We start from the raw sequence: 27,583 nt of genomic DNA on the forward strand, positions 1-27,583 counted from the left end.
GGACTTCCTTAACTCTTGTGCAAAAAGGTGTGCAGTATACTGCTGCATCCATTTTCAATAAGCTGCCACTCGAATTCAAAAATCTTAGCAGTAATCCACGCGCTTTCAGATCGAAACTGAAGAGTTTCCTCATGGGTCACTCCTATTCTGTCGAGGAGTTCCTTGAAAAATTAAGATGATTCTCATTTTATTGCTGATAGCGTTTGTTTAAACTTATGGACTGATTTTCTTTCAGGTTCATGAACATTTATTTTTATCTGTTATTACTTTTTATGTTGTAAGTTCATGTACTGACACGTTCCATGACCTTGGAGATTTGCTCCTCAATTTGGTCCTACGGAACTTGACATTTAAATAAAATAAAATGAAATAAAGATTACATAGAGTGCGGCAAATACCATACGTGGTAGCATGAGGACTCAGACTTTAAGGGGCTCCGGAATGGCTCAAAATCATGAAAAGGTCAATTTTTACTTTTTTGCGTTTTCTGAATCTGCAGACTATTACCTTTTAATAGGTACATAATTTATTCAATTCCGAAGACTACAACTATTTTTAAATTTTTTTTGAAATGTGTTCTACATGGGCGTGACCCACTGTGGCGCTGTTAAACTGCTGTCAAATGGTGTTATTATTAACGTCCTTGTTCATCAGGTACATTTTAGTGATGTGAGATAAAGTATGTGTTGTGGCTAACCTGTGATGGTTCAATATATATCGCTGGTGTGATTGTTGATTGTTTCATGTTTATTTACTCTGTCGTTATCTCGAAAATATTCGTAATTAATTCTGTTTCTTGAGTCTCTGTTTTGTTGAAGTATAATAATGAGTAAAAGTAAAGTTATTAGAAATCCTCTGAAGGCTTTTAAGAAACGGAGAAATGTTGGAAAGTCAAAGGTATGTGTTATTACTGTAAACAAGAAAGACGATAACCAAGTGAGTGAACCTAACCTCTCAAGTACACCTGCCCATAGCAGTCAAAGTGGGAAAGAAAATACTTCACAGAAGAAGCTTGGTTCAATGAGTGAAAACTATGAATGTTTTATGGGCGAATCGGATGTGAATGAAATATTTGATATGACGGTTCTCAAAGGAATTTTTTCAAACTGTGTAAGATGTATTCACTGTAGTGAAGTTGGTCTGGAACTCTCCATAATAAAGCACGTAGGACTTGCTAGTGAAATAGAACTGAAATGTGATAAGTGTTCATACATGACCACCTTTTGGAACAGTGTTGCAGTAACTGCAACTGAAGAAAATGGTAGCAAAATCTACGAACACAACAACGAGCGATGCTTGCTTTAGACAAGGAACGCCTTCGGGCTGCAGACAGGGCTGTAAAGAGTCTAGAAATACAAGCAAGAGTAAACAGGAGGAGGAGGAACAAGAGGAAGCTGGAGGAGGAGTTTGCAGAGGATGAAGATAATCCATCCTATGGACCTGGAATGCACTAAAAAGTTAATCCAATCTTTGTCGCTCGATTCCCAAAACTTTTATTTTCTCATACTAATTACATGTTTTCTAAGGATCTTCCAAACATATTTGTTTCAAACTTTCAGTAAATGTTACACAGTACCTTCTTCTTAATTTAACACAGCCTTTTTCCAAAAAACTGTATATTTTTGAATATATAAATAAAAAATTGCAAAAAAATGTTGTGAATTTTCATTACAATTGAAAAAAAATCATCTTTAATAACTGAACTAAAATTTTGTAAAATCCCTGTGTTAAGTTGTAGCCCATATTCCAATAAATAATCTGTAAATTGTTCAACTTCCTACCTCAAATACTTTGTGAGGAAACATGTAATTTATAAGCGTTATTTTAACATTGCAAGTATAGGGCGTTCCGGAGCCCCTTAAAGGGGGAATATTTGTGTGTGATTTTTGTTTATAAAAACATTGATTTTAAGATATTAATTTTCAACACTATAATTCTTTCATTACAGACTATTCACTAATACATTATTAGCAAGCTTTAATTAACTGATGTACTTTTCTTTCACCTTCTGAGAATAAAAATGCATTCAATTAGTATCTGAGTTGTTATCTTGTCCTGTTGTCGTCTTGAGTCAGTACTGGGGCAAGATGACACTTTTCCACTACTTTGTAAAAACGGCAAAATAATTGTGATTCTACTTAAATAAAAAATTATGCAATTAGATACTGTACAACTTACGGCTGCTCTATTAATACTTTGAAAGAAAAAAGTATTTCTCCGAATATAAATTCATGGTTAACATCTTCAACTTGCCCCGGTTTTCCTACCTCATTCAGTCAATGATCATGCGAAATATAAAAATAAAAATTTTTATTGCTCCTACAGCCTCCAGCTGTTGTTGGGTTCCGGGAGAATCGCTTTGTAATTGGTATGCAGTCGACATCGTGAACTACTAATACGTTCGAAAACACAGTACGTAAAAACGGGATTTTTTCGGGGCTCATACATCCGCTTCTATTGATGATAGAAAGATAAGGTCTATTGTTTTGAATAGTCCTTGGACTAGCGACCACTTGTATACCCAACAGAAGGACTGTCTACCCACCATCACAGGGCCAAAGTATGAATATTACACAATTCCCCCTGCTCAGACAAATGGTGAATGACGGTTCGTTCTTTTTGCATTTGATGTGGTCTATGATGGGCCTTTAGGGTCTTATGGAGGGATCTTTAGAAAACTCCAAAGAAAGCGTCTTTTTTTACCATTTTTTCGTACCAGAACCGAGGCGCGGATTTCAAGATAGATATGCATACCAAATGGCTGAAATTTTTCTGAGCTATTCCTAATATCCCGATTTTGAACAGCTTTGAAAATTTTCTTCATATCTTTATCCGTTAACGAGATACGGAGGTTGAAAATTACCATACCTGTACGCGTAAAATACGCACGCAAAATCCGGTGTGAGGCGATAACGTAGTTTATAAAGTGACGCAGCACGGAGAAATACGCTGTGAAGTGTTTCCGGTAACATCATAAGGGTTCTGGGACCCCCATGTTATAGTACTGAAGCACATGCAAAATTTCTGTGCACTTAAAATCCGGTCTGAGATGTAAAAATTAGTTTTGCGTTATTTTAATTTCACGTAAGTAAGCTATCAGTATTATCGACCCATAAACTTCTTTTCATATGAGTGACATGCCCTGCTGTGGCACAGAAAAGAAGGGAAAATACTACTATCAGAGCTCAAAAAAAGGTGAATACGCTCTTGTCGGGGGGTGGTAGGGGAGCGATAGCTCACATGTCCCCAGAGGATTTGACGTCTGCTCGCGGTCCCAAAATATTAGAAACTTTGAACCACTACGATAGGTCACCGGAGAAGAGTAGAGTACTGTACTTCATCGTATTGCCACAAGCGATCCAGTGAATCTAGCAGTTCCTTTCTGTTCCTTCGCCAATTGATGGGATAGCCTTGTAGCGTAAAGCTTAGGCACTGCTACTTGTCTTCGGTAGTCTTGTGTATGAAACAGGGTATGTATTTCGTATAAGCCAAACTTTCTTCCATTATGACCCGTGGCTTACTCGTATTTCATCAAATAGCCCTGTATACTACCTGCAATAGAACGTTGACCTTCTCCTCAACCTGTAACGCTGTGCAGTTGTTTCAGAATATTTACTCCTGAAATACAGTGCACATCAGCCTGACGATTACATTATCAACTGCAGCCGAACATTACGCGGAATCTGCTGCGACAAGTGAAAACGTGCACTGCAGCGGTATTCGAACCTGCGATCTCCTCCTTACTAGGCCGGTGCATTAACCACTACACCATCCAGAACACAGCATTATCGCAACTGCCCGGACTATCGCGGCACACCTGACGGCCGATCCACATTTCCACCTAGCGCCACCTGTCTGCAGTCCCTGTCCATTGACTCCATGTATGCAACTCTGAGATTCCAACAGGAGATCGGACGCATCTGTGAATTCGCAGTGATGAATGTAGACCCATTGCCCAACTAGGCGTATCTGTTATATGAAAGCGTGGTGTCTGTTCTTCCGGACATGTCCAAAAGAGCAGACACCACACGTTCGTATCATATGATTACATTATCGTACGCGTGCACTCACAACAGCGAAGTAAACGCCACACATCTGTATTCAGCTTTACTGGCACTCATTATTCACGTTCAGAATGTGTTTTGAACCACTCTTTCACTGCTAAAGCGGAAGTGTCGGTTGGAAAAATAAGCAATACTTTTACGAGCTTCCGTAGTCTTACATTCTGTACCTGGGGTGTCGTCATGTTTTCACTGCCACTCTTATGGTCTTACTGTCTTCTGACACATGTTCTTGCCATGCCAAACTGACCTTCCACACACCTGCTAGATTCGTTCTAAAAAAGCGATGAGGAGAGCACCAAATCTGTGCCAAATTAAACCTACACCCAGTTAGCTTATTTGGTCCAAATATCATATGGTTCAAATGGCTCTGAGCACTATGGGACTTAACTTCTGAGGTCATCAGTCCCCTAGAACGTAGAACTACTTAAACCTAACTAACCTAAGGACACCACACACATCCATGCCCGAGGCAGGATTCGAACATGCGACCGTAGCGGTCTCGTGGTTCCAGACTGTAGCGCCTAGAATCGCTCGGCCACCCCCCAGGTCCAAATATCAATCAAAGCACTGGGGGGGGGGGGGGGGGGCAAGTGAAAAGTTTCCAGACTGGCGAAGAGATGGCGTTAGTAAAGTTCAAATTTATTGTATTAATATATGTTGGGCAATAACTTAATTCAAGTATCAATTTGAACTTCGGAAGAGTATTTTACGGCAGTCTAAGATGTCACGTTACTTATTGTTTCGTTCAAATTGATATACTGGAATAACGTACCATTATTACTTTCTGTTTCAGACGATTTACCTCCAACGAAATTTCATCTAAAGTTGATTAAGTCTGCGCAGAACGTTTTAAGTTCAATGAAAAGATTAAGAGAGGATAAGAACTTTTCCCTCTGTCGCCATACGTCTGCCAAAGCCGTGTAGCCCAACAGATAATTAATCTCAATAAACGTCGATTGTGATATGAATATAGGCGTTTAAAATCTGAACGCACAACAAAATGCTCAAAAAATCAACAGAGATATTAAGATTGAATCTGAAATACAACAAGAGCTAATAAGATTACTGAGTAAGAAAGACAACTTACCTACGCTACCTATTGGAAAAGTAACTTCCAGGTAGCACACAAACCAGGCGTGAAATGACAAAAAATACAGTTGTTCGAATGTATGGCCATCTTTATGACTTCTAAACTCTTCAGAACCGTTAAAGGTAATTGAACTTCGAAGATAATTGTAAACTTCCGGTACATGTAGCACAGCACTGTGATAACAGGTGATACACACAAGGAGAGAACCAACAAGGAAGAGGAAACCACTGCCACATGGCCTTTCGACCTGTAGACGATGATAAGGTTCAGAGGGACCTGTGGGCTGTTTCAAAGAAATCCCGGAGTGTTTTAGATTTTAGTGAGGATATTCACAAAATTAAAAACTTATTAGCCTTGTCACTTTATTTATTTATTATTTTATTTATCATTTTAAAAATTTACTTCGTTTGAATTTGCATTCCTCAGAATGAATGTATTTTTTAAACAGTAAATGAACAGAAAGGGAATCGAGATGAGGCGTATTTCAGAAGTCAAAAGAGATCTTAGCACAAGGAGGCGATATACCATGACGAACATTAATTACCCGAGTCCAAATGTCCATTGCTTGCAGTTCCGTTCGCAGTTCTCGCTCCGAAACTGGTTGAGACTGACCTGCGTTCACTTACAGCAGCGGTTCCGAAGGAGTTTTAAACCGATTTTCATTTACAATGCATGACATTCGTCTCCAGCCCCTGCCGATCACCATTTTTTTACGCCGTTACAAGGCATATCGGGCAGCTTAATCCACAGTATGGGATTTGGGATGTTCAAGCGCCATTCTGCCGTATATCCAAGTGAACCTGTATTACTGCACTCATTCCTACAGGCAACAGGTACACACACACACACACACACATACACATACACACACACACACACACACACACACACACACACACACCTTCGCTGCCGTGAATTACGTCACATTGCGGTTTACTGTTGGTATTTCTTCTTGTGCAGTCCGGTTTACACGCCTTGCGTGTTAAAAACGTTTCTGTACTAGAAAAGCTATATTATAACCTGTACCATTACATGAGTCCAACGGGCGCAACAAATGTTTTTCAGTATCAGGTTAGCTGAGAAATTAAATGATAGTTTGCGGGTGAAACTTCATCATATTGTGACTTGTTTGATACATAAATAGCGACAAGTCCGTGCTAATCTTAAGTTAACAGTTTCGGCACATACATGCAGCCAGTCAGAGTCACTCATCATGGTTAGCTTACGGTAATCAGCCGAAGCCGTTACCAAAAGGATTACCGATCCGATTATCTGTGACCGAATGCTCCCTCTAATATTATTGAAATCGATCTCATTGAACGTCCAGTTTCAGGTCCCGATTTGCACAGTACGTCACGTGGATTTTGTTATTCAAATTCACAACTGACACATAAAATTGGAGTTTCGCGTATACGTCTTTCTCACTTGTACGCGTTCGCTTTGCAGCACTCCACAGTTAAATTTAAAACATAATATTGGAAAAATTTCACATCTACTCAGAGAGTTTAATGTACGCATCCGAACATGATGATAGATGAGCTATGAATCGTCTCTGACTTAAGTAAGCAATTGTCATACTCCACCAAATATGCGTCCTTCGATTGGCTAATCTACATCATAGTCAATCTGATATTAGTATTAAACCGAGCAATGCCGCGGCTTTCACTTTTCACTAATCACAACTTAATTGATTTTACGAAAACTTTATTAAATGAACAAATTAGGAAATTCACAGTTAATAAAATAACTTCTCCTTTGAATAACGGAACTACCGTTAACACTTTTCTTGTTTCTCTAGTCCAATTAACTGACACGTTACAAAATTCCCCTGATAGTATTATACACTCTCTATGTACAAGCACAGTTCTCACGCTCAGTTAATGGGCACAACAGTATTCATTTAGTATATTACTTTCAATTCATACCATCATTCACAGTAATAATTAAACTTATTCAATAATCAATAATAAATTCATAATAGTTCAACATACACAATTTTAATTACGTATGATTTCATAGTCCATAAAATGCTATCACCTTTCGGCCACAGCCGTAACTACTTCCAGCCAGCTACTGTATCGGATAGCACATCTGTCATGTTACAATCATGGCTCATGTATGAAGCTGTCTCCTTCCTACTGCCGGATTTCGTAGGCGCGATGTAAGGCGCTACGCCACATGACCAGCTATTACCAGTTCTAGGCCGTCCACAGCTCTGCAAAGCGACCAGTGTCTTTTTCTAAGCGGGTGATTAACGTTTTGTTTGTTGATCATATGTTTGCAGACTCACAAAAACTGCCCCAGCACGGAGACATTTAACGTTGAAAGTCGTTTATTGGTGGAGTGTGCATCAGCGTCAACGTGCCAGCATAACTTGTTCACCAGGAATCTCACAGAGAGAGAGTTTTCCTGGAACTATATTACGTTTACTGCGACGATTGCTAAACAGAAAGCCAATGCTTAACGCGAACTGCGGAGTTGCAGTAGATCACAAACCTGTTAGTTCACCTGTGAAGCAGCGATGCCTGGAATCCAGTAGCACGATACAGCTAGACAGCTACATACACATCAGGCAGGCCCATACTGATCGGGGCTACGTACCACCTATTATGCGGGAGCTTACTACGCAATTACAGCCTTAATCGCTGTCCGTTGTGCTACAGCGTGCGAGCCAGAGAAACCTGTGCCGCAGTAGTTCGCTACAACACGTAACCCTCCACGCGAAACAACGGTGATTAAAAGACATAATAATAAAAATAATAGTAATAGTAATTGTAATACTCGCTGTAGTCAGTTCAACCGGAATTGATACTGGAGAGCAGAAACACGATAAACAAGTATCAATAAACAACAGCCAGCAAGCCGCCTGAAAGTCGAGCTGCAAGAACGTGGTAGAAGAAAAATGTAGTTTTATGTTCTTTATACGGGGATGGTTAGAGAGCAAACCACAACAAAGTGACAACGTTTACGATCAGAAGAAACGAGATTAGCGTCTAAATTGGGGTCTACGTACTAGAGGAAGTGAATTTTTACCACCTTTGAAGCAAAGTAACGCGCGACGGACGAAGCATGGAGATACAAGAAGCAGACTGGCACAACTAAAAAGAGTATTCTTCGTCGAAAGAGGTCTTCTAATATCAAAAATAGACCCTAAGTTGAAAATTTGCTTCTGGAGTACAGCATTGTATGTATCTGGATCTTGGATTCGGGGAAAGCGGGAGAGAGACGGGTAAAGAATAGGATGGAAGCGCTAGGGATGTGGTGTTACGCAAGTATCCTAAAAATCAACTGTTTTTGATAGCGAGCCAGGAGTTTCAGCGCAGAATCGATGATGAAATTAATGTGTGGAAAATAGAGAAGGAAAGAATGTACAGGACGGTAGGATGTGTGTTAATGACTTTAACGAACAACTTTCACAGTAACAGAGACAACCGTTGAGAGCAAAAACTGTATGGCAAGACGATATTGGAATTTTGATCAACAAATAGTTTCAGCGAGAAACAAACCGATGTTTTCGTTTGACACAGTACATTGTACGAAATACGTGATTAGGAGTCTCTATTCGGGCTGATGCTAATGCGATAATATGGAACCGATTTAAACTAGAAAACAAATTTGTTCCAAATTGTGACCTCATGTGCAAATCTGGAACTGTACACTGTGTGTATGATGGGATGACAACCACACTGTCATTTGACAAGCCATAACCAAAGCGTGAGTGAACAGTGTGACTGTCGAAAGCCGAGACGGTGCACTATTCAATGAAACTTTTATGTGAACGGCAGCAATTACAGTGCTGCATTGAAAGAATATTGCCAACTGAAAGGTCTGAGGGGAAGCCCGATATCATTCAATGATTCAAAGAACATGATAATCAAATTCGAAAACACGTGTGAGCTTGGTATGGTACGTGTAAGTGGAAGTTACTCAAGAGGTTGTAAGTGGAAGTTACTCAAGAGGTTGCTGCTGCTGTTAACGACCAAGCAGCACAAGGCCCGGGGCCGGAGTGGCCGAGCGGTTCTAGGCGCTTCAGCCTCGAACCGCGCCACCGCTACGGTCGCAGGTTCGAATCGTGCCTCGGGCATGGATGTGTGTGTTGTCCTTAGGTTAGTTAGGTTTAAGTAGTTCTAAGTTCTAGGGGACTGATGACCTCAGATGTTAAGTCCCATAGTGCTCAGAGCCATTTGAACATGGGCCGGGTATTGCTAGTGTTCGTGTACTGTCTCGAGAATTTTTCATCCCATGGTCAAGTACGTGGAGTTTTCGGATCTATTTTACACGGGTTCCCATAAAAGAGCTAGACGGTGCAGCAACTGAAACCTCAAGACCCGCAGCAACATTCCGAATTTGCTCTTCGGTTTCTGACTCGGAGGGAAGTTGATGACATGTGGCCGGACAATATTCTATGGAGCGGCAAGCCACATTTTACACTACGGGATGCAGCGAATACACAGATCTGCTGAATTTAGGGTACCATTAAAGGAAGAGCCACTGTACTGGCCGAATGTGACTGATTGCTGTGGATTCACAATCACCTAATTCTCGGTCCGTTCTTCATTGAAGAGAATACACCCAGAGGGCTTGACTGGTCTACAGAGACGACTGCACGACTAGCTCTGAGGATGTCTAAAGGACGCGTTTACCCGGCACACGTTGGGTCTCTACTTGATCTGAAAGCCAGTATACAGGAACACAGTGGCTCAGATTCCAACGTAATTGCTGCGAGCAACTTTTGATCACCTCGTTTTACGGATGCAACATGTCGTCGACATCTCTGGTACTCATACTGAACAAACTGTGAAAGCGGCGGTTAATAATAGCATCAACATTATGCCTTTCTTATTTGTTTGACCTTTTCTTCCCAGGTCCAGTTCCTATTACATTACATATGGAAACGTTTCTACACGTCTTTCTTGCAGTTTCTATAGCAGTACCCGATTTTCACCCGGTGGCCAAAGCACGAACTAACTTTTCCCAACATAAATTGGTTGCGCATTAACGCATTAGAACATCTACCAAGTTGCGCTGCCATATGTCAGTTACACACACTCTGGACCTATGTGACTAGCTGCACTTTAATTATAACCACCCGGTATATCGTTTCCTAGTTATGAAACTGTCAACCATAGTGCCAGTTTCGAACGACTGTTCATTACGCCTGATTTGATTACAAAAAAAAAGTGTTGGCAGAGTTCACTTTCCACGTAATTACTGGCGTCAGCTCATCGCTGCAGTAAATTCGGAACACGGAACACCTGGTATAGCGCATACTGCCTCCCACATTTCCACACCTCACATGAGGAGAGATGTTTCTTCATTGACATGTACTGCGTGAATCGTCGTTCGATATCCCCACCGAAAGACATCAGGTTACCTTCAATTCGGAAAGTGGATGTTCTCAGCGACTGCATGTGCAGCAATAAGTCGTACTTTTTAGATTTTATTACGCAAATCCAGGTTTCGGCTAGTAGCTAGCCAGTCTCAGTGCGCTATTTTTTATTCTCAATGCATATAAGTCCCTGTTGTTCGGGCGTCAGCCACAGTTCTTTGAGTATTCAGAGGTAATTTTTCGCGATAGTACAAAACGAGCCGCCCTTCTTTGAACTTTTTCAATATCATCCGTCAGTACCACCTGATACGGATCCCACACCGCATGGTAATACTCCAGAATAGGGCGGACAAGTGTAGTGTGAGCAGTTTCTTTAGTAGATCTGTTGCACCTTCTAAGTGTTCTGCCAATGAATCGCAGTCTTTGGTTTGGTCTATCCACAACATTATCTATGTGATCCTTCCAATTTAGGGTACTTGTAATTGTAATCCCTAAGTATTTAGTTGAATTTACAGCCTTCAGACTTGTGTGACTTGTCACTTAATCGAAATTTATCAGATTTCTTTTAGTACTCATGTGAATAACTTCACCACACAGATATCATATCGAAATCGTTTTGCAATTCATTTTGGTCATCTGACGACTTTAGAAGACGTAAATGACAGCATCATCTGCAATAACCTAAGAGGGCTACTCAGATGTCTCCTACGTCGTTAATATAGATCAGGAACAATAGAGGGCCTACAAGACTTCCTTGGGAAACGCCGGATATTACTTCTGCTTTACTCGATGACTTTCCGTCTATTACTACGAACTGCAACCTTTCTGATAGGAAATCACGAATCCAGTCGCACAACTGAGGCGATATTCCATAGGTACACAGTGTGGTTGGAAGACTCTTGTGAGGACCGGTATCGAAAGCCTTCTGAAAATCTAAAAATATGGAGTCAATTTGACATCCCCTGTCGATGGCACTCATTACTTCATGAGTGTTAAGAGCTAGTTGTGTTCCGCAAGAGCGATATTTTCTGAATCCGTGCTGACCATGTGTCAATGAATCGTTTTCTTCGAGGTACTTCATAATGTTCGAATACAGTATATGTTCCAACACCCTACTGCAAATCGACGTTAGTGATATGGGCCTGTAATTAAGCGGATTACTCCTATTTCCCTTTTTGGATATTGGTGTGACTTGAGCAACTTTCCAGTCTTTAGGTACGGAACTTTCTGTGAGCGAGCGGTTGTATATAATTGCTAAATATGGAGCTATTGCATCTGCATACTCTGAAAGGAACCTGACAGGAATACCGTCTGGACCGGAAGCCTAGCCTGTGTTAAATGATTTAAGCTGCTTTGCTACACCGAGGATATCTACTATGTTTCTCATCTTCGCAGTTTTTCTTGATTAGAATTCGAGAATATTTACTTTGTCTTCTTTGGTGAAGGAGTTTCGGAAAGCCGTGTTTAATAACGCTGCTTTGGTGGCACTGTCATCAGTGACTTAACCGTTGTTATCGCACAGTGAAGGTATTGATTGCGTCTTGCCACTGGCGTGCTTTATATATGACCAGAGTCTCTTTGGGTTTTCTGCTAGTTTCCGAAACAGAGTTTCGTTGTGGAAATTATTAAAAGCGTCTCGCATTGAAGCACGCGCCATATTTCGAACTTCTGTAAAACTTTGCCAATCTTGGGGATTCCGCGTTCTTTTAAATTTGGCACGCTTTTTCGTTGCTTCTTTAACAACGATCTGACTCGTTTCGTGTACCATGGGGGAACAGTACATCACTTTTTAATTTATGTGGTATATCTCTCAATTGCCGTCGATACTATCTCTTCGAAATCATTCCACATCTTTTCTACGCTTAGATGATCAGAACGGAAGGAGTGGAGATTGTCTCTTAAAAAGGCGTTAAGAGAATTTTTATCAGTTTTTTTAAATAGATGTACTTTGCGTTTCTTTTTGATGGTTGTGGGTGTTACGGTATTCAGCGTAGCAGCAACTACCTTGTATTCGTCATGATACTCTCTTTTTGTCCAGGATTATTTGTTGCTAAGAGGTCAAGTATGCTTTCGCAACCATGCAACCATTTACGCTTCGAGTGGGCTCATGTACTAATTGTTCAAACTAATTTCCTGAGAAAGCATTCAGTACAATTTGTAAAGACGTTTTATGCCTAACGCTGGCTTCAGACTTTTAATTCTTCCAGCATATCGAGGGTAGATTGAAGTCACCACCTATTATAATTGTATGATAGGGATACCTATTTGAAATGAGACTCAAGTTTTCTTTGAACTGTTGAGCAACTATATCTTCTGAGTCGGGGGTCGGTAAAACGATCCAATTGTAAGTTTAGTCCGATTGTCAAGTATAACCTCTACCCATACTATTTCGTAGAAAGTATCTACTTCAATTTCACTACAAGGCAAACTACTTCTGACAGCAGTAAATAGTCCACCACCAACTGTATTTAATTTATCCTTTCTGAACACTGTTAGGTCGTTTGAAAAAAATTTCGGATGAACTTATTTCCGGCTTTAGCCAGCTTTCTGTACCTATAACTATTTGAGCTTCAGTGCTTTCTATTATTGCTCGCTATCTTCACTATAACCTGTATATTTTCTTGATTTTCGATTTTCACTTAGCATCTGTCAACAGTTAAACTGTCTGCATATCAGTATTTAGTTTTTTTAATAGTCAGGATGTTGCACGCCCGGGTTCCCGGGTTCGATTCCCGGCGGGGTCAGGGATTTTCTCTGCCTCGTGATGGCTGGGTGTTGTGTGATGTCCTTAGGTTAGTTAGGTTTAAGTAGTTCTAAGTTCTAGGGGACTGATGACCATAGATGTTAAGTCCCATAGTGCTCAGAGCCATTTTTGAGTCAGGATGTTGTACATTCCAAGTGCACTCACGCTTCTAACAAATACTAAAGAATTTCACGGTTGTTTCAGGAATTGAACTGGATAACGTGCGCCACCATTCTCACTGATTGGCACTTCAGTAAATAGCTGTTTTTCCATGCGGAAAACAAGCTACAGACGAACCACGTGATCAGCAAGTGGACTAGAAAGTAGCCGATGACCGAGTAACCCAGAAATATAATAGCTAGAGTAATTACAGTACGTGCATTCACCACTGCTATTATAATAATTATATAGGATACTAATGAAGCACGTACAGGAAAACGGACAAAAATGGATACAACTACAAATAGTTTATTTCTGGCAAAAAAATTTAATTTGGCCTTTGAAAATTATTCATTAGCCACAGGACAACAACCAAACCATGTTTTCATTGACTTACATTCTGGTATTTTCACTGGAGTTAAGGAGTTCAGCGCGCCGGTACGTTCTGATTGTTTTCCACTGTGCTTCCAAGGCATGCAGAGAAAGACCACATTAAACAGCCACACCAGTGCCCAAGTAATCTCCGCTTTACGTGAGCGTTATGCCACCCAGAAACCACGGTAGATTATTATTTTGATAGTAACAAGCGAGAGATAAGCAACAGTAACCTCAATCACGCCAAATGACGGACACATGGGTATAACGCGAAGGAAAATTTTGGATGGTTTCAGCATACACTTGCGGGATCAGAATACTTCACGTATCACAACTACCGAAAACAGTGTATCAGTTACATGTTCGCCTCGATAGCTGAGGGGTGCCGGCACGGTAGCTCAGCGTGTTCGATCAGAGAGCTGGCTGGGCGCTACAGTCTGGAGCCGCGTGACCGCTACGGTCGCAGGTTCGAATCCTGCCTCGGGCATGGACGTGCGTGATGTCCGTAGGTTAGTTAGGTTTAAGTAGTTCTAAGTCCTAGGGGACTGGTGACCACAGCAGTTAAGTCCCATAGTGCTCAGAGCCATTTGAACCATTTTTTTAGAGCTGGCTGGTCTCTGTAATAAAAAAACTGAGCGAAGGGATCAACAACGAACTTCAACAGATAACGTGGGATGGCCGCTACGACCAAACACAAAAAAACGTGGTCAGCGCGTCAGAGTGCCAAGCAAAGGGGCCCGGGTTCGATTCCCCGCTGGGTCGGAGATTTTCTCCGCTCAGAGACTGGGAGACCGAAGTGGACTTGCACCAAGCGACCGGTCTACCTAACGGGAGGCCCTAGCCACACAACATCCATTCATTTATTGACGTAGCAATATATGGAGACAGCGGAATGTAAACCAAATAAAGCAACACATTAAAATAAAACTAATTTTTTCAGCCGTAAGCGGAAACGGGCGATATTTAACAGTAAACCAAAGAAATAGTACGGCCGATATCAGGTCTTTATGGCAAAACCAAGCGACTGTTTATTCCTAAAACGAGTAATGAGTGCAGAATAATTCCAACAGCTACAGAAAATAATCTGACAAGTAGACTAAATTCCGACAGCAGATTTATCAACAGAAACGTTACCGGGGTCAACTACATTGTGTGATCCTAAACATTTTAACAGTCGTCTGGGGATGATTCCGAGAATCAAAACAAGAGCAGCAGTTGCAAGGAATGTATGTCACACAAAACGTCGTTATTGAGCTAAACGTTACAGCATCACATAACGTACAGAGATGCGACTTACAAACAACTACAACACGAAGTAACACATAATAGAAAATACGTAGTTCACAATAAGTTGGTAAACACGAGTTCCCTGGGCAAAAGGCGTTGTGTCATTAACGGCATGTCGCTACAGAAACTTAATTTACTAATACCCAGTGTCCAAATTGTCGGAGTCCCAAAAAGCAGAAATGCGCTAAGAGAAAAAAGAGGCTCTACATAGAATGTCGATATGAATAACACGAAAGGTTGCCATCGTCTCCTAGGTGCTTGCTGACAGACCTAGCTGCCCGCAAAGGCTACATGTTTAGAATAATTTCTATTGGACGTATCTACTCTGTCGTAAGTGCGTACCAGCAAGGCTCTTTAAATGATGTGAACTGCTTGGTACCGATTTTTTACCTCTAAGGAACTGCACATGTAGGCCTATATTTCTACTCCGAAAGGCGTGCGATCGACTGTACATGGTGTATCGTAAATATTTTTTCCTCCCTTTTCCATTCGCAAACGGTACATGTATAAAACTATTGTCTGTACTCCTTTCTACAACCTGAATTTTTTAACTATCGTGGTCTTTGTGGGAGGTTTTTGCTGAAGGAAGTTATATGTTCCTTAACAAGAACTGGACTCTTGAAATTTTGCAGAAGAGCTCCTCATAATGCAGAACGCCTTTCTACGTCTCCCACTTCAAAACCAGAACCCACTCAAACCAACAACGAGATTAGAGTTGGGTTGTTTTGGGGAAGGAGACGAGACAGCGAGGTCATCGGTCTCATCGGATTAGGGAAGGATGGGGAAGGAAGTCGGCCGTGCCCTTTGAAAGGAACCATCCCGGCATTTGCCTAGAGCGATTTAGGGAAATCACGGAAAACCTAAATCAGGATGTCCGGACGCGGGACTGAACCGTCGTCCTCCCGAATGCGAGTCCAGTGTCAAACCACTGCGCCACCTCGCTCGGTCAACGAGATTAGACTGATGGGGTAATTTTATATATATATATATATATATATATATATATATATATATATATATATATATATATGGGTGTCCCTTCTGGGAGTTAAGAAACTTTGATTCATATCAGGAACCGATGTGCACAGCGACCGTAGATCGCAAGGAGGGAGAGGTACACAGCAGTCAGTCGATTCGAACCTGCGACCGTAGCAGTCACACGGCTCCAGACTGAAGCACTTAGAGCCGCTCGGTCACAGCGGCCGGCAGTCGCAACCCCATTAACTTTTATTACACCTGCATATCTAAATTTCGGCTATCAATAGCCATCTTTAGTGCATTTTCGTTACAGTTCAACAGACGACGGCAGTTCATGACACTTCCTCCCGAGAGTGCTCAGGCGAATTTTCTGTGGTGTTTCGGCAGATAAATTGCTTGTAGAATTCTTTTTAAAAATTGGTATTAAAAAATATAATCACTCAGAAAACGACTATCAGCCACTTTGAAATTATTTGTTTATTCTCGTAAGCTAGATTTCGCACCTTTTCAAGCTCATCTTGAGATGAACATACAAAAGTTAGGTCTTTATTTTTATAGGGTGAAGCTGTGTACTGGCTCTGCGTCAACAAAGTAGGAGACACTTTGGTTTGTCGGCATGAGTGATAGTTATATGGCAAGCTGTGTCGATGTACGATTTCCTTTTTATTACCGCGACAGTATGGATGGCACTGTAGTTAGTATGCACCTGGCAGTTTTCATTTTAGTTGGCTGTTGGCCACAGATTTATCTATTTTCACTATAACCGAAAAGGAATTCGTATTCCGTCACACTTTTTGTATAAATATCTGTCGCTGCAATATGTCGCTGCAATAGATTAAAGTGTTTCTTATCTTCTCCAAAAGAAGAAGTGACTAACCTAAACCGCGCGTAGTGGCCGCGCGGTTTGAGGCGTCATGTACGGACTGCGCGGTCCCTCCCGCCGGAGATTCGAGTCCTCCCTCGGGCATTGGTGTGTGTTGTTCTTAGCATAAGTTAGTTTAAGTAGTGTGCAAGTCTAGGGACCGATGACCTCAGCAGTTTGGTCCTTTAGGAGTTCACACACATTTTGACTAACCTAACTGGTGCAATGAATATCACATTCACAGTTGAACATCAGACAACTTAAGAAAAATTTCATTGATATGACTGTTTCTAGTCACAAAAACAAGCATACATTCAAATTATACAGAAAAGCCACAGAAGCTGTTGTTGCCAGTAACAACACGTCACGCCGTTCAAACCACCGTGCAATCAGTGTCTCCAGGTCAGCTGTGAACCGTATGCTCTGCATCCCCATCAGCGGAGGAGATGCATGTAAAGGAAGGGACATACTTGAATATATAGCCCGAAATAATACCTCCCTCAAACGCTCAAGTCGAAAATATTCTCAGTAAGTTACAGAAACCTCCATCACCTTTGCAAGCTCAAAGAGAAATGCAAAAATTTGCCAGTCTCCCATTCCTTTTCAATCGGACATATAAAATAGCAATTATTTTCAGACCACATAATATAAAAATATCCTTCCGCAATCTACAAAATAAAATTGTTCACAATAATAAAACCATTGGAGAGCAACATCAAAAGTCTGGCACATACAAACTCACATGCTCCTGTTCTTGTCTTATGCGGGACAAACAGGGAGAAATTTTGCAATCCATTACAAAGAAAAAGTGGACGCCCTTCGTCTCAAAATCTTAAACAAGTCCAGTTTTGCGTCCCACATTGCACATCAGAAAATCTGATGATGACCCTGGAGTGGCTCTGAAACTAGTTAATCTCACAGTGAATTTTATCAAAGATCAAAAGAGACTGGTTGCATATTTATATCCAAATATAAATTTAAATCGCAAATGCAGTTGGTCACCCATAATGAATATACCGAGATATTACAGTCGGGTCATAGTATGACGCTACGAAACTATGATTTTTCCCTCCCCCTATGAAAACGAGCCTGAAAAGGCCCGACAACAAGTTTATGTGAATCTACACAAATAGGAATGTAAATGTTTATTTGTACAAAATCGTGAATCTCCGAAAGTTCTTCAGAGATTGCTTTGAAATTTTGAAACACGTTGCATTGGTATAGGCGCCTTTTTATGTGGCTTTTAAGGTGCCACATATAATATGTAAATATATAAGTAATAATCAAAAATTTATATATATCTATATATAAATTTCCGTTTGTTCCAAACTTAAAATGTCTGAGCGTTCTTCACCAATTGCTTCGAAATTACGAGAAAACGTTGCATTCGAATACACGCGTTTTTATACACCTATTTTAATATACATATAGTGTGGCACAGATAAAAGTACAGAAACGAAGAGCTGAAATGGACTTATCATTAAAAATACATTTATAAAAAATGGTGAAAGTGACTCCATGCAATATCAATACACAGATGTGCACGTCTAAGGATATTCAGATACACCCGGCGTAAAGTTTGGATATCGATGGCGGCAACTTCACGACTGATGTTGTCTTTAGGTTCCCGTATTGTGTGTGGATTAATTTCATAGACCATGCTCTCCAAGTCTCCCGATAGGAAAAAAATCGCATGTTGTTAGATCCCGCAAACGTGGTGGCCATAAATGTTTGCTGACAGTTCGTTCCTCAGTGAAGACATCATGGACTCGTTCCAGGGATACCTTAGACGTGGGTATGTTGCCCCATTTGCTTGAAGAAGCATTATTGTGTTTCATATTCAATGAGTTGAGGGCAAAGCGTATAAAAGTTTTCATATATGAAACCATGTAGAGGGCAGTGTCAAAAAATACCGGTGTAATGATGCGCGTTCCTGTTACACCACACTAACGCCGATTTTTCCATCATGGAGTGGTTGGTGACAAACAATGTTAGGGCTTTCCGTTGCTCAGCACCTCGTGCTCTGTGAATTCACATGACAGCAAAGTCTGTAGTTGTAGCTTAATGGCTTAACCTTACGCGTAACTTAATCGCTTTTCGTTGATCGTGGCCTGTTATTCCCAATGTCATTTTCCAACAAACCATCGTTGATGTTATTCAAAAGCCACGTGCAGTAATCTACACGTTTCTGGCTGTCATCTTCCCATAGCTGCGCAAAATCGTCACGCGATATGGCTTCCAATTAAGACTTTTCAATATCTGCTGGCAACTCCTCCTACTTACAAGGGCCTCTTGGGTCAATTTACGTGTAAACTTCCGCGGGCTCTTTATAATTCTTCAACTAAAGTCTGCAATAACTAGTGGTGTGCGAACTGAAGGAATTCTCTGTCGTTTTACGTTTTGCACAGATACGTAGGTGCGTCGGTTTTTTTGCAGTCTCTCTATTGCTCTCTTTGCTGGCAGTCCGCTATCAGGATACTTGGCCCTGAAAATTTCGCGAGTTTCCTTGATGGAATCTGTTTTCACATATGCTTCCATAATTTCAATTCTTTCTCCTATCGAGAAAGTTATTTCGCAGACCGAAAAGAGAAACGTCTAACTTCACTGATGGAGTAAACTGAAATGCAGGCCGTTAAGGAAGGTACGAGCACATGGAATAAGTTCACAGATATGTGAGTGGCTCGAAGACTTCTTAAATAATCGAACCCAGAACTCGATAGCGTGTGTTCATCACAGACAGTGTGATAGAACTGCTGTTGTTCTCTGTGTACATAAATGATTTGGCGGACAGGGTGGGCAGCAGACTGCGGTTGGTTGCTGATGATGCCGTGGTGTACGGTAAGGTGTCGAAATTGAGTGACTGTAGGAAGATACAAGAGGACTTAGACAAATTTTCGAGTTGGTGTGATGAATGGCAGCTAGTCCTAAATGTGGAAAAACGTAAGTTAATGCGGATGAGTAGGAAGGTCAAACATGCAATATTCGGACACAGTATCACTAGTATCCTGCATGACACAGTCAAGTCGTTTAAATATCTGGGCGTAACGTTGCAAAGCGATATGAAATGGAATGGACGTATGAGAACTGTGGTAGGGATGGCGAATGGTCGACTTCGGTTTATTGGGAGAATTTTAGGGAAGAGTGGTTCACCTGTAAAGGAGTTCGCATATAGGGCACTGGTGCAACCTTATTCTTGAGTTCTCCTCGAACGTTTGGGGACGGCCGGAGTGTCCGTTCGGTTCTAGGCGCTACAACCTGGAACCGTGCGACCGCTACGGTCGCAGGTTCGAATCCTGCCTCGGGCATGGATGTGTGTGATGTCCTTAGGTTAGTTAGGTTTAATTAGTTCTAAGTTCTAGGCGACTGATGACCTCAGAAGTTAAGTTGCATAGTGCTCAGAGCCATTTGAACCATTTGAATGTTTGGGGTCCGCACCAGGTCGAAGCATCGTACCCCATCGAAGCATCGTACCATCGAAGCAATTCAGAGGCGAGCTGCCAGAGTTGTTACCGACGTTCTTTTCGAAGAAGGCGTCATTCTTTTCGAGAAATACTATTGAGAAAATTTCGGAAACCGACATTTGAAGCTGATTGTCGAACGATTCGGCTACCGCCAACATACGTCCCGCGTAAGGACCACGAAGATGAGATACGAAAAATTAGGGCTCATACGGAGGTGTACAGACAATCGTTTTCCCCTCGCTCTATTTACGGGTGGAACAGGAGGGGAAAAATATTCAAATGTGTGTGAAATGTTATGGGACTTAACTGCTAAGGTCATCAGTCCCTAAGGTTACACACTACTTAACCTAAATTATCCTAAGGACAAACGCACACACACACACACACACACACACACACACACACACACACACACACACACACACACATGCCCGAGGGAGGACTCTATCCTCCGCCGGGACCAGCCGCACAGCCCATGACTGCAGCGCCTGAGACCGCTCGGCTAATCCCGCACGGCGAACAGCAGGGGAAATGAAAAGTAGTGGTACAGGGTACCCTCCGCCAGGCACCGTATGCTGGCTTCCGGGGTATCTAAGGAGATGAATGCCAATAGAAAACGCTAACAGTCGATTATCGTGTAAAACTGACTGTTTATTTCTGAAGTCGAAATCTTGCATTCGCATTCAAACAGGAGGCCGGCTAATTTTAACTGCACCATCCTGTATTTTCAAACGTTGTTAGCAAATAGGAAAATTGTATTTATGGCTTATTGGCTTATCTGAAGATGCAATAACAAGAGACAAGGGTCAAGGTCGGAGACCGGTAGGAAGAGGAGGTGGGCAGAGGGGTGGCAGGAAATTGACATAGAAGACGAGATGGAGGAGCTGGAGAGAGAGGAGGGAGAACGTGTGGATAGAGAAAAGGGAAGGATGCGGAGATGGACAAAGAGAGGGGGAGGAGGAGATGGAGACAAGCAGGGGGACGCCCGGGTTCCCGGGTTCGATTCCCGGCGGGGTCAGGGATTTTCTCTGCCTCGTGATGACTGGGTGTTGCGTGATGTCCTTAGGTTAGTTAGGTTTAAGTAGTTCTAAGTTCTAGGGGACTGATGACTATACATGTTAAGTCCCAAAGTGGTCAGAGCCAAGCAGGGGGATGGAGAAGATTAGGGCGTAATATCCAATTCCCATGCGTGGTTTTTCTTTTTTTTTTTTCGTTTTCCATTTAACCAGAGCCACAGCAACGCATGATTGGGAACAGCTGGTAACCTAATATTTTCATAGTGACTGGTGGCAGTTTTGTGTGTGTGTGTGTGTGTGTGTGTGTTTGTGTGTGCGGGCGCGCGCGCGCGCGCGTGCGCTCACGCACCCGGTTGTTAACGTAATATGTGCACACATTTTGGTCACTGTAGTTATTTAAGTTTATCAAAACTAGACATGATTGCCTTATTGGGATCGCCGCGATCGTTCTTTGAATAAAAATATGGCATTTCAGTCTTTGATCGCTATTTCTTATTTTCGATAACCGGTTTCAGCATAGCAGCCCATCTTCCGATCTGTTAGATAAAGTTAAAATATAATTAACAAGAGAGATATAGTTACTGATAGAACTTTCTTAGTTTACAAAAAGAAATTTTGGAATGTATTAAATGCCAGCATACCACATATTGTAGTTACTTTATCTAACAGCAGATCGGAAGACGATCAGATAGCCTGAAACCAGTTATCGAAAATAAAAAATAGCGATCAAAGACTGAAATGCCTTTTTTCTTTTTTTACTTATTTAAGTGTTGTCTTTAATGGCAGTGAAATGTGCGTTTTAAATTACGTTGTGGCAAGACAGCTTCGTAAATTTGAACTGGCTGTATTGGTATACACAGAGGCCAATAAAATAAAACTGAAAAATATTGGAGTGTTGAGTTCAGTTCCAACGCTAAGCGCGGCGCCTTGTTGCAGGAAGCGCGGGCAGCGGGCAGGCGGCGAGATACGGTGGGCGGGTCGCGACGCCGCGCCGCGCCACGCAGACAATGGAGCTCTCGCCTTGCCTGCCTTTCCGCAGACGCGGAGCCGGAGGCGTCGGAGTGGCGAGGAGGGGGAGGGTCTGGCTTATCAAGTGGGGCAGCAGCTGCATTCCAGTCAGCGGGCAGGAAGCCGCCAATCTGGACGGCGCTGTTTGTGTGTCACGAAGAGCGGCCGGCCGGCCTCCTCTCCAGGACCCGCCGCGCGAGACGCTGCACCTACACTTAACACGCCTTTTTTTGTCACGCGACTTCAGACTGGTTTGATGCAGCTCGCCACGACTTCCTCATCTGTTCCAACCTGTCCGTCTCAGGGCAGCACTTACACAGGCGCGGATCCAGGGGGAAAGGGGGTGGAAGTTGGGGGGTGGAGGATTGTGGGCATGTCACCCTCCGCACTTTCTTCCCCGCCCCTACCCCCAAAAAAGCAATTTAGTAGAAGCGTTTATATTTTTTTTACTTACATCAGTTTCCAAATTTCCCACCTAACTCTCGGGAAATCAAGTACACTACTGACAATTAAAATTGCTACACCACGAAGATGACGTGCTAAAGACGCGAAATTTAACCGACAGGAAGAAGATGCAAATGATTAGCTTTTCAGAGCAGTCATACAAGGTTGGCGCCGGTGGTGACACGTACAACGTGCTGACATGAGGAAAGTTTCCAACCGATTTCTCAAACACAAACAGCACTTGACCGGTGTTGCCTGGTCAAACGTTGTTGTGATCCCTCGTGTAAGGAGGAGGAATGCGTACCATCACGTTTCCGACTTTGGTAAAGGTCGGATTGTAGGCTATCGCGATTGCGGTTTATCGTATCGCGACATTGCTGCTCGCGTTGGTCGAGATCCAATGACTGTTAGCAGAATATGAAATTGGTGGGTTCAGGAGGGTAATACGGAACGCCGTGCTGCATCCCAATGGCCTCGTATCACTAGCAGTCGAGATGACAGGCATCTAAACCGCATGGCTGTAACGGATCGTGCAGCCACGTTTCGATCCCTGAGTCAACAGATGGGGACGTTTGCAAGACAATAACCATCTATACGAACAGGTCGACGACGTTTGCGGCAGCATGGAATATCAGCTCGGAGACTATGGCTGCAGTTACCCTTGACGCTGCATCACAGACAGAAGCGCCTGCGGTGGGGTACTCAACGACGAACCTGGGCACACGAATGGCAAAACGTCATTTTCTCGGATGAATCCAGGTTCTGTTGACAGCATCATGATGGTCGCATCCGTGTTTGCCGACATCGCGGTGAACGCACATTGGAAGCGTGTATTCGTCATCGCCATACTGGCGTATCGCCCGGCGTGATGGTATGGGGTACCATTGGTTACACGTGTCGGTCACCTCTTGTTCGCATTGACGGCACTTTGAACAGTGGACGTTACATTTCAGATGTGTTACGAACTGTGGCTCTACCCCTGCATTTCAGGAGGATAATGCACGACCGCATGTTGCAGGTCCTGTACGGGCCTTTCTGGATATAGAAAATGTTCAACTGCTGCACTGGCCACCAAATTCTCCAGATCTCTCACCAATTGAAAACGTCTGGTCAATGGTGGCCGAGCAACTGGCTCGTTACAATACGCCAGTCACTACTCATGATGAACTGTGATATCGTGTTGAAGCTGCATGGGCAGCTGTACCTGTACACGCCATCGAAGCTCTGTTTGACTCAATGCCCAGCCGTATCACGGCCGTTATTACGGCCAGAGATGGTTGTTCTGGGTACTGATTTCTCAGGATCTATGCACCCAAATTGCGTGAAAATGTAATCACATGTCAATTCTAGTATAATATATTTGTCCAATGAATACCCGTTTATCATCTGCATTTCTTCTTAGTGTAGCAATTTTAATGGACAGTAGTGTAACATGACAATTGTGGGTCTGGAATATGGCGATGAGTTCTAGAAATTAGAAGCTACGATAAACATAGGGGGACGTTTCAGTCGCTGGTTGCAGTATCCATTACAAAAAAATAGTTCAAATGGCTCTGAGCACTATGGGACTTAACATCTGTGGTCATCAGTCCCCTAGAACTTAGAACTACTTAAACCTAACTAACCTAAGGACATCACACACATCCATGCCCGAGGCAGGATTCGAACCTGCGACCGTAGCAGTCGCGCGGTTCCGGACTGAGCGCCTAGAACCGCAAGACCACCGTGGCCGGCAGTATCCATTACAATTGGGATCTAAATTTATCTGCGTTGTGCCTGACTACTTCATCTCATAATGAACGTAATACTTGTCGACGAAGATACTAAACCGCTGGAGTGTACCTGTCCCCCAGCGCTTGTTTTATCACTAGATTTCGCCAATAAACTCTCTTGCCTGGACGTACTACAGAGCAGTACGCAGTTTTGGCTGCTCTCGTCATTGCAATAGTTTTCTACACTGCTGGTTGGGGCACTGGCTCAATACTTGTTATCTGTAACCACTGCGCTACGATAAAAAATTATTACTGTTTCTTCTTTTTTCTGGTCTTATGCCATATATCCACAGGATCGGCATGTTATGTTAGTGGTAAGGGGTGGCGGGATGCCCTTCCTGTCGCTACCCTGTAGCCACCTCTTCCCTCCCTCACCCTCCCCGCCCATTTCGCCAGGATGGGAGCTCTGTACCACATCTGGCCGCATCTAGTGTCATCCTATGTGAAAGTGTGAGAACCTTTTTTGAAATGTTAGGCAATCGCGTAACTGTGGCGGGGCTTGGATACCAGCCATGGATTCGCTTGTTGGTCGGTTGTGGGAAACCGCCTAAGAATCACATAGAGGCTAGCCGGCACGCCGGCCCTCGTCGTTTTTTTAAATCCATTGGGTGGATTCGGTTGGGAGCCACGGCGTCTCGCCGATTACCACAGACGCCGTGCTAACGGCGCGATAGTATTTGCGCGGTAACGATAAATTAGTATTAATAGCAAAGTAAATTAACAAGTTTTCACTCATTTATAACATGTTAGTTTGAACCTATTGTTGACAATCGATTTTCTGTTTGCATTTTCTAATGGATTTTTCGTTTGGAGTCCAATAGCACGGACGAGCTATACTGCTGCGAGTGAGGTATCGTATCGTCATCTTTGCATACCAGCGGCAATAACAATTATTAGTCGTCCAACTACGAGAGCGCGCTCAAAAGTAATGCATCCGAATTTTTTATGTGAAAACTCATAAAGCTTTTTAAATAAAACAAATGTTACTAACATTCTGCATCTTAATTCTTCATGTTTAGATATTTATTTGTCAACATAGTCACCCTGACGATCAACAGATTTCTGCCAATAAGAGACCCATTTGTTGATTCCGTGCCACGCGGTTTGGCCGTGCGACTTAAGACCCCATGTCACGGATTGCGCGGACTCTCCCACCGGGCCGGCCGATGTGGCCGAGCGGTTCTAGGCGCTTCAGTCTGGAACCGCGCTACCGCTACGGTCGCAGGTTCGAATCCTGCCTCGGGCATGGATGTGTGTGATGTCCTTAGGTTAGTTAGGTTTAAGTAGTTCTAAGTTCTAGTGAACTGATGACCTCAGATGTTAAGTCCCATAGTGCTCGGAGCCATTTGAATCTCCCACCGGAGGTTCGAGTCTTCCCTCGGCCATGGGTGTATGTGTTGTTCTTAGCGTAAGTTAGTTTCAGTAGTGTGTAAGTCTAGGGACCGATGACCTCAGCAGTTTGGTCCCTTAGGAATTCACACACATTTGAACATTTTCGTTGATTCCGTCACTGTAGGGTGTTTGTTAACGGAGCCACACCTCACCTCTGCTCTCACCGCTTCGTCACTATCAAAGTGAGATACTCGAAGGTGTTCTTTAACTTTTGGGAACAGATGAAAATCGGATGGGGCCAAGTGGGAACTGCTTGGAGGATAATCGATGACAGTGAACCCAAGGCGTCGGATTTTTGGAGGCGTCGCAACGCTCGTGTGTGGTCTGACATTGTCATGCTGAAGGAGTGGGTGCTCCATGGGTGGACGAACTCTTCGAACACGAAAGTATATTGCAGCACCGTGTTTCCCGTGCACCTACATACTTACGTTACACCGCCATGTTATATGTTACAAGTCGGGTCTCTAGCGACAGAAGGCTGCAAATATGTACACGTGAAGTATAAAGATATAGGATGTGAATAAAGTGCATTTCTTAAAAAAAAAAATCCTTTAAGAGTTTTCACGCAAACAATTCGGAGGCAAGATCAATGCTGGCAATGACACGCATTGTCGAGACTACCAGACAGTGGATGACTTGGCAGCAACAGAGTAGGCTAATTTGGAACGAACAGTGACCTGTCTCTTTGGCAAAACAATGCTCCACTCTGTCACTAGCGAGATGTGTCACAATTGTTTGAGGAATACATCATGGACTGAGGGTACTTCCCTGCACCCATCCCCACTTCCCTCCACCTAACGTCAACCATAATTTGCACCGTATCTTGGACCTAGATACGACCTATTTCCTTGAGTTGTGAGCTGAGATTCATACGATATGGATCAGGACAGTTCGCCAACGCTTTTGCTTCTCTTGTAGTCCATTGCGCGACCCATTGTGTGAAAGAGAGAATTGAGTTGGTGTCTTTAATTTAGATGCTCATGAGTGTGCTAGTGAGAATCGTACCGACCACCTACTCTGATCTAGCGTTTTTTAAATTAATTGATTAATTAATTATTTCACAGTACGGAGGATATCTGCTACCTGAACACTTAAGATAGTTAATAATGTCATAATTCGCAATAAAATTCCAAATGAATGAAGAACTGCAGTCACTATTCTCATGTCCAAGAAGGGAGATAAGAAGGTCCCAACCAATTACAGAGGGATAAATCTAATAATCCCACTTCCAAAGAAAGCAGGTGCTAACAGGTATGGATACAACCGAAATATCAATTTAGTGAGTCATGGTTGCAAAATACTAACACGAATTCTTTACAGAAGAATGAAAAAACTAGTCGTAGCCTACCTCGGGGAAGATCACTTTGGATTCCGGAGAAATGTAGGAACACGCGAGGCAATATTGACCTTACGACTTGTCTTGGAAGGTAGGTTAAGGCAAGGCAAACCTACGTTTATAGCATTGGTAGACTTAGACAAAACTTTTGACAATGCTGACTGAAGCACTCTCTTTCAAATTCCGAAGTTAGCAGTGGTAAAATAAGGGGCTGAACGGCTGTTTAGAACTTGCACAGAAACCAGACGGCAGTTATGAGACGCGAGG

General features: G+C 42.7%; 1 protein-coding gene across 5 annotated transcripts in view; it reads right to left on the minus strand.

Annotated features, from left to right (window-relative positions):
- Window positions 1-27,583, minus strand: part of LOC126457244 (ras-like GTP-binding protein RhoL) — a 345,853-nt gene that overhangs the window by 145,289 nt on the left and 172,981 nt on the right. The gene's annotated exons all lie outside the window — the stretch shown is intronic.

This window comes from Schistocerca serialis, chromosome 2 (genome assembly GCF_023864345.2).
Source record: "Schistocerca serialis cubense isolate TAMUIC-IGC-003099 chromosome 2, iqSchSeri2.2, whole genome shotgun sequence".
Classification (NCBI taxonomy): domain Eukaryota; kingdom Metazoa; phylum Arthropoda; class Insecta; order Orthoptera; family Acrididae; genus Schistocerca; species Schistocerca serialis.